The following is a 9,115-nucleotide window of genomic DNA, read 5'->3' as shown; positions in this document are numbered from 1 at the left end:
TTGCTGCCGTGGCGCTCACTGCCGGGCATGCCTGCTGAGCCCTTTGTTGCCCTGTCCTCCCATCGTCCCCGGAAGGTGCAGGCTCAGCACGCACAATCAAGCTTCATTTGTGTAACGGAGGTCCTAGGACGAGAGGCCTGTGTGCTTATTTCATTGCCTTTTGACTTCCCACCATTTTCTCTCGGTTTCACAAAGAGGCGGCGGCGATGGAGCGGCGTGGCCGTTGAAGCAATCGACCGTCCCCGGGCCCCGCTAACGCGGGTGGTCACTCGCCATCCGAGAGGGGGTTTTTTTGCTGAGGCTCGCGGGGAAGTCAAGGGTATTTGCAGGTCCCGCCCTCGCGGTGCCCCTGCTCTGGTTCACGGTGCGAGCGGAAATGGCCTAAGTCCAGGTGCCGGCCCGGGAAGCCACGCGGGCCCCGCCGACTCAGCCCTGGACCGGTCGTGCGGAGGCGTGAGGCCGGCCGACTATGACTCCACGTTGACTCATCCTCCTGAGCGGGGCCTGAGTCACTCCGCGCCGCGGCTCTTTCAGGCTGCACCGCCGCGGGGAGCACCCTGACCTCACCAGGGCGCGCAGCGATGATGGCAAACTGGCTTTGAGAACGCACCAGACTCCAGAAAGGCTCCATAATTAGCAGCTTCGCTCCTTCCAAGGACCAGCTCCTTCCTGCTGTTGTGTTTTTTTTAACAATGCTTTAAAGTTTTCTTTTGTTTGCTGTGTTTGCTGATCATATAAGCCAGTGCAATTTTAATGTTTCAAGACAGTTTTTTTCCCTTGGGGAGGGGGCTGGGTGGAAGTGGACGAAGGTATAGGGGGGATAAATGGTGACAGAAAAAATGAAATAAATTTTAAAAGACAATTTTGTTTTCTTTATCACTATAGCTACCCTCAGTAGAAGCTTTAATCTTCAGGAAAATGTTGTTATGTTTACAACGATCACTGGCAATTAGTAATTTATCCCCAGGCTAGCATCCTATATTTCCTTCAAGACGGTGTTCTTCCGCACAGTCTGATTATTTATACAAGTAGAAAAAGAGAAACCTCGTAGAGCACTACTATGGTGTTCTAATGAGAGAGACATATTATTGATATTTCCCATGCTTCTTAGGAATGTTAACGCCAAACATCAGTATACGCAGGCTGCCTGTGCCTGCCTGCCTGCCTGTAGTGTCACTGATGTCCAGAGCTGTGTCATACCTATTATTGAATACATAATGGTTGCTTGAGTTGACTAACTCATAATTGAGGCTGCATAACAACTCAAAACCATTGCCTGTTCATGTTTTGATTTACCTGGATTGTCCGATGTGATTCCTGAGAGCTTTTATCTGGTCTGCTTAGCTCTAGTAGGTGTGAAGTAGATGGAATTCTAAAAAATTAACCAATAAATGGACTTCAACTTACTGAGACCATCTGTTAACTAATAACTACTAACTATTATAGTTACTTAAACTATCCAAAGTAATTATAATTGATCTCAGTGGTATTTTCTGTTAGTTAAAAGTAGAATCTGGTTATCTTCTTGGGGGAGATACCATACATTTACCATCTTCACGATGCTGCTAGGTAACAGAGCAAAGAATTAAGGAGATTTCAGTACCTACATAGGCCTGAAAACCAATTATTTTCTTAACTATTTTTTTAATGATAACCTCCAATTTATTAACTTTCCTCTTGATAAAAAACTCCCCATTTTGTCAATCATCCTCATACTTTTCCAATACTTACATATGCTTCTAGTCTTTATAACTTAATTTCTCTGCTTTTTGTGTTCAATTTGTTACATATGTTTTATGGCACATTCATGTGTCTGCCTAATATCACCATTAGATTCTACCATGTCAAAGATTTGTGATTAAAGCCCTGGCCAGTGGTGCTGAGTTGGTTGGAGCCTCGTCCCAAACAACAAAAGGTGGTGGGTTTGATTCCTAGATTTCTGGTTCAGTCCTAAGAGGCAACTGATCGATGTTTCTCTCTCCCTCCCTCACCCTTTCTCTCTCTAAAACCAATAAAAAAATAATTTTTAAAGATTTGTGATTAGGTTTTTATCTATGTGTATATGCGGTTGTTTTGGTTTTGCCAATCTAAAATATACACAGCAGAAATTTTATACTTTTTTCCTCTATTATTCCACAAAAAATTACATTTATTACCTTACTGCCATCTTTGTGCTTAAAGAAGAGAGTAATAGGAAGATATATGAAATAGAATATGGTACTAAAATACTATTCTACTTGATAACATCTAGTTTAATACATAGCTAGTTATAGCTCAGCACTATATCATGGTAACTATTATTTATAAGCCTGGAATAATTGGTTATCATTTAGCATCTGTAAATAGTCATGACCTTTTCTCTACATAATATAATCAAGCTGGTATATTATTAGTCTTTATAGATTTTACTTACTGTAAGAGACTAAATAATTTGGTATAACAGAAGTTGTTCTTAATCATGTATGTACCTCTGTCATTGGAGTTTTATTTATGTTCTCTAGATAACCAAAGTCATTGTTTTCTGGGCATTGTTCAACTATGTCATGTTGATTATATCTGTTGTGATCAATCCCTCACTGTCTACACTGTCTACAGTTTGGGGGAAAAAAACAGTCCTCAAAATTTTAAACGTTCTGTTTAGATGCCTTTCTTTGTCTCTAATCAATAATAAGCAGTCTTTTTTCTTTATGTGAATAGATTTTTGAAACAGAAGATATGAAAATAATAAATGATCCTTAATACTGAAATGTTGGGTATTAACTTTAGATATAATGTAAAGCAACCTCTAATTAACATTAATATTGGTGTGATTGTTTTTAACCTTGTTCACTCTTTTTAAACTTGGTTATTCTTATACTTTATGCTCTGTTTTTGTTGTTATTGTCACTTCTATAGTGACATTTCTCTAGGAAAGACCTAAGATGATGGCTTCTAACAGGATCATTTTAAATTATAATTGTGTAATTTGGTCCCAAAGAACATGGGCTCTGATGTCAAACGATCTTGGTTATAATCCCAGCTGTACCACTTACCATTTGACCAGAGGCAGTCTCTTTACACCCCATTTTTGTTATGAATTAGATGGGACATTAACAGTAGTTATCTTGTAGGTAAGTGTGAGAAAGAAATGAGCTAATCCATGTAACATGCTTACAATAGTTCTTATAGTAAGCACTCAGTGTTAACTATAATTCTCATTATGTAGTATTATGACATAAATTTCTTATACTTTTTAGTATAGCATAATATGCTTAAAAATTCTTTTAAGCGTAGAACCAACCCCCGCCCATTATCTTTAAGGTACTCCAAGCTTTCAAAGTAAACTAACGTTTATTGATTTCCTATAACATACCAACTATTTTTCTTTTTAAAATTTTATTTAATATTTTCTAAAATATGATTTTATTGATTTGAGAGAGAGAGAGAGAAGTGTCAATGCATTGCCTACTGCACAAGCCCTAACCAAGGATCAAACCCGCAACCTGGGCATATGCCCTGACTGGGAATCAAACCGGCAACCTTTTGTTGCACTGTACAAAGTTCAACCAACTGAGCCATACCAACCAGGGCTCCAAATATTTTTCATATTGATTGCTTCATTTGACCTTGATAACAATTATGTGAATTAAACATTATCATCCCCATTTTATTTTATTTTTTATATTATTTTATTGATTTCAGAGAGGAAAGGAGAGAGATAGAAACATAATGATGAAAGAGAATCATTGATTGGCTGCCTCCTGCACGTCTCCTACTTGGGGGGATCAAGCCCACAATCTGGGCATGTGCCCTCGGCTGGAATAGAACCTGGGACCCGTTAGTCTGCAGGCCAACACTCTACCCACTGAGCCAAACCAGCTAGGGTTATCATCCCCATTTTATAAAGAAACAGACTCGCTAAAGTTAGGGGATGCATGAAAGTCCACGCAGCCAGTGGTAAGCTGGAATCCAAAACCAGTTCTCTTGACTCCAAGATTCTTGACTGCATACCATAGCTGCTTTCCTCTGGTAGGTTCTTCCAAATGCCTTTCTCTTCAAAGGACTTCTAGTACCAGGTTCATTTACAGAACTGACGGACCATTCAAGAAGTACTAAGTTAGTAATGGGAAATGTGTCATTGCTGGAGGCTATTTAAAGGACATGGGAAGCCCAGGCTCTTCCTTCCTAGACTCTAAGAGCTGCTTGGCACCCTAAGTCATAGAAATATAAATAGCTCAGTACCCCCACAAACGCCTGTGACTAAGAACCTAAAGGATGCAGCTAACAAGCACTCACTCACCTAATGAATGAGCCAGTCACATAGTTCTTCCCTCCTTTCATTTTGCTCTCTGTTCCAATGCCATCTCCTGAGGGAAACCTTCCTTGACCACCCTATCTAAATTAGCATGCCCATTACTCTTTATCCCTTTATTTTTCTTCAGGCCACTTCATAACCCTAGCTCTAAACCCAACATTATTTAATTAATTGTCTGTGTCTCCACTAGTAAAATAGTACCTTCTTGATGATTTGTAGGTAGAATGCTAACAAATATTTGGGGAAAATCAAAATCTAATTTTAAAAGCTGCACAAAAGTCTGGCCTCAAGACTAATAATGTAAGTAATAGGAGAATTACTACATGCAAGCCACCATGTTAATCCGTTCACATGGATTGATAATACCTCATTTTTTCTTCAACATTTTGAGATAGCCCTAGCCAGTTTGGCTCAGTGCGTCAGCCTGCAGATCCACGAGTTCTGGGTTCATTTCTGGTCAAGGACACATACCTTGGTTGCAGGCTCCTCCACAGCCCAGGCCCTGGTCAGGGCTCATGCAGGAAGCAACCAATCGATGTTTCTCCCACATCAATGTTTCTCTCTGTCTTTCCCTTTCTCTTCCATTCTCTCTAAAAATCAATGGAAAAATATCCTCGGGTGAGGATTAAAAAAAAAAAAAAAAAATTCTGAGATAAGTAAGGAAACAGGTTAAAACACTTTCCTAAGAAAACAGTTCTGTCTTCAGGGCTTCTTTTATTTTGCTTTTCTTGCTTTGTTTTGTTATTTGTTTGTTTGTTTTTGTCTTCAAGGCTCTTAACATTATATCATATTGACTAGATTGTAATTGGACTGCCTAATCACAAAGATTATTGTCTGAAATAATGAGAAAGAAATACTCTACAAAGAGTATGTGAAAAATTCATGTAAGTAGTATACTGGGTCAACAATAAGGTACTTTTCCCAAAATGAATTTAATTTACCTTTTAAAATTTAAATTTGGAAATAATTAAAATGTGGGACAAGATAAATAGTCTTTAGAAATAACCCACAGGTTGTAAACACCCAAAATTCAGAGGTTTGGGTGGAACTCCAGAGAGACACACTGGGTTTTCATTGCTACACACTTAAGTAAGGGCTTGCATTAAACTTGTCTAAAGAAAGAAATGTATTCATGGGTAGGAGTTGGCCTGCTTGCCATTTATAAAAGAGGAATCTAGAATGACAGCATTTGATGATCTATCTCTAGCATTGTTCCAGGGACAAGGTACCCTGGCACAAAAATGTGGCTCTCTGGTCCATTGGCCCTTATTGGGAACTAGAGGCCCGGTGCACAGATTCATGCGCCAGTGGGGTCCCTTGGCCTGGCCTGCGGAGATCAGGCCAAAACCGGCTCTCTGACATCCCCCGTGGGGTCCCAGATTGCGAGAGGGTAATTGTCACTTTGGAAAAAAGAATAACCAAACATTTGAAATGTTTGGACTCAGATATGACTTTACATTGATACCTAAAGCCCTGAAGCATCATCCTGGTTCCCCTTTTAGAATGAGGACATATGGTGTTCAGGTAAAGGTGATCAGGGTCTAGTTCACAGTGAATCCACTGTGCCCACAAACCCACACAATGTTTCCTTTACCATTCACCAAATGTGTAACCAGAATAGATATGTTTAATAGTTGGGACCTTGACTTTTGGGAGAAGAGTTACCATAGTGGGGAAGGTCAAGTAAAAACCTCTGAATCTCCCCTAGCTGGTTTGGCTCAGCGGATAGAGCCTCAGCCTGTGGACTGAAGGGTTCCGGTTCGATTCCAGTAAAGGGCACATGCCCAGGTTGCAGGCTTGATGCCCAGTGGGCAGCATGTAGGAGGCAGTTGATCAATGATTCTCATCATTGATGTTTCTCTCTCTCTCTCTCCCTTTACCTTCCTTTCTGAAGTCAATAAAAAAGTATATTTAAAAAGCAAAACAAAACAAAAAAGCTCTGAAACTGTCCCCGGCTAAGGCAATAAGGTAAAAGCAATATATTTCTGGGAAAGATAATAATAAATATTACCAATTCTAAAACTGAAAAGGATGCAGTGTTGGTGGTCTCCATCACATTTTTATTTAATTTACAAGGTTGGCCCATGTAAAAACTGGATAAACTCCTCAAAATGGCATTAGATTCAACCATGTGGAAGGCCCAGTTGCTGTTGCCATACCAGACATACTATCTTTGCTATAGCAAGTTAACATGGCCTCAGTAGATGGTACATATTCATTAATTTGGTGAAATTTCTTTTCTATCCCTATCCAAAATGGGGATTAAAATATTTTGCATTTGCATGGACAAGGTAGTATACATTTATAATTTTGCCCTTGGGCCATATTATAATACAGTATATTATATACTCCTGTCATACTGCAATGAGATTTTGAATGTCTGGACGTCCAGCAGAATATCACACCACTATACCTATGACATCATTCTAATAAAACTGGATAAACAAAAATGAGCTAGCACATTGGAGACCTTGGAAGGACATATGTGCACCAGAGGGTGGGAGATGAGCCTTACTCAGATTCAGGAGCCTGCGTGTCAATAGACTATTTAGGGATCCAATGGTCAGGGGCATGCCTGGTTATGCCACCCAAACTAAAAAAACAATTATTGTATCTCCCACCTCTCACATTAAAAACGGAAACACAACATCCAGTGTTCTTGGAGGCAGCATGTGCTACATCTGGGATCAAGGGATAAGAAAGGCTGCTATCTTTGAGTAGAGCCCAAAGGATAAAGGGCTTTGAAGCAGGACCAGGTTGTGGTGTAGCCCTGTCCCTTGGACCGTATGACCCAGAAGACCTATGATGTTAGCGGTATCGATGGTGGAAAAAGATGCCGTGTGAAATTTCTGGCAAGCCCCAGTGGCACAGTCACAATGCAAACCTTTTTGGTTCTAGAGCAGCAGAGAAGTTTACTGTTCTTGAAAAACGGTTTGTGGCATACTGTTTCCCTGGTAGAAGGAAAATACTTGACCATGGGATAACATGTTGACTATATGGTTGCAACTACTCATGACGAGTTGTATTCTATCAAACTTATTCCACCAAGTCACAACATTCGACAGCCTAGCAGTAATTCATGATGGGATGAAAGCAGTACGTCTGGGATCCAGCATAAGCGGGACCAGAGGGCACAAGCAGGTTGCATCAGCACCTCTCCTTCAACTTGCACTATGGCTATATGAGAAACTCCTCACGATTAGCTGATGGAGAAGGAAAACCTCAAGTTGAATCATGGCTAGGTCAATCCAATATGTGGTTGAAAGTAGAAGCATCATTACATGCCCACAGGACTATGCCCTTATAAAACACTAGCGCATGAACTTCTTCCCAGTGGCTACCTTGTGCACTGGGTTTTCCACTTTGTGTAGAAAGGTAAGTGCCCCAGGGTTAGAACATATGTAAACTAACGGCAGTGGTGAATTGCATGGCCAGCTGGATGGAGGTTTGAAAGAAGAAATATTAGAAGATTAAAGCCAAGTTCATCTGGGGTAGAGCATGTGGATGAACAAATGAGAATGAACATAAAGTATGATGATCATTATGTCACATGTTAATGTCCACTAGAGAAGAAACTAAATAACCAAGAAAGGAAATGACTTGGCCACTTGATATTAGCCACCTCTGTCACTAGTTACCTCAGTGCTTGAACAATGGGTTCATGAACAGAATACCCCTGGTAGCAGGGAATGGGAGGCTGTGTATGAACTTTACTTACCAAGGCTGATCCAACTACTGCCATTGGCAAACTCCAAGTTAGTAGACAAAACGAGGAGTCATCATCCTGTTGGAAATAATTGGCCCTGCTGATCAGGAAGAGAAAGAACTACTGCTGAGCTATGGGGACATTGAAGATAAGCTTGGTGTCCAGGAGGTCCATTTGGGTGCCTCTTGGTATTTCATTGCCCAATTTTGATAGCAAATGAACAAATACAGAAACTCTGGGATGTGAGGGCGATCTGGCTGTGACATCTGTCTCCCATTGATCGCCAGGGTTGATTCGGCTGATCCGGCTGGCTATGCGGGTGTCTCTCTCCTCCCTCACGGATCCAGGTACATCCCTCCCTAAGCTGTGTGCTAGGTACGAGAGGAAGACCTTCGCCCTCAGAGGAGAGGACCTGCCATACTAGTAGCTGCACTCCTTTGCTAAAACCTCTAAACAAGCTCTCAGAAACTCTGGCCAAAGAAGGACTCGAAATCCTGACAATCAGACCCCTACCATAAGGACCTGGGCCAAAGTATGGGCAGACTACCAAGACCAGCAAAGGTACCGTCTGAGGGGGAGGAGAATCTTGCGTGGTTAGTGGAGGAGGGAGATGATGAAGCTCAGCAGCAATCCTGACATCAGGGGTTTTGTTTGTGGTGGTGACTGTAATTGCTCCCACTCACCTTCCACTTCTGAATTTCCCTGAGAAAGCAGGTGCTCCACAATGTCCGTGAGGTGGATCTGAGCAGCACAAGAGCTAAGTTGTCAACTCGATGGCGAGACACTGAGATTTCCCTTTAATGAACAGCTTATTGCCCCCAAGCTCTGAGTTAGAATCTACTTCCCAGGAAACCCAACCAATAACCAATCAGTATACATGGATAACAGTTTATAATTTTGAATAGTTGTAATTTGAGATACAGGGTGGAAGAACTAAATTTAGTACATTTTAAAGAAATATTTTTTTTCCAATTTATTGACTTGCGAGAGAGAGAGGAAGGGAGAAAGAGACAGAAATATCAACTTGTTGTTCTACCTATTTATGCATTCATTGGTTGATTCTTGTATGTCCTCTGACTGGGGAATCAAACCTGCAATCTTGGTGTATCAGGATG

The sequence above is a fragment of the Myotis davidii genome, unplaced genomic scaffold (assembly GCF_000327345.1).
Source record: "Myotis davidii unplaced genomic scaffold, ASM32734v1 scaffold226, whole genome shotgun sequence".
Lineage (NCBI taxonomy): Eukaryota > Metazoa > Chordata > Mammalia > Chiroptera > Vespertilionidae > Myotis > Myotis davidii.
Note: the sequence above shows the minus strand (reverse complement) of the source record.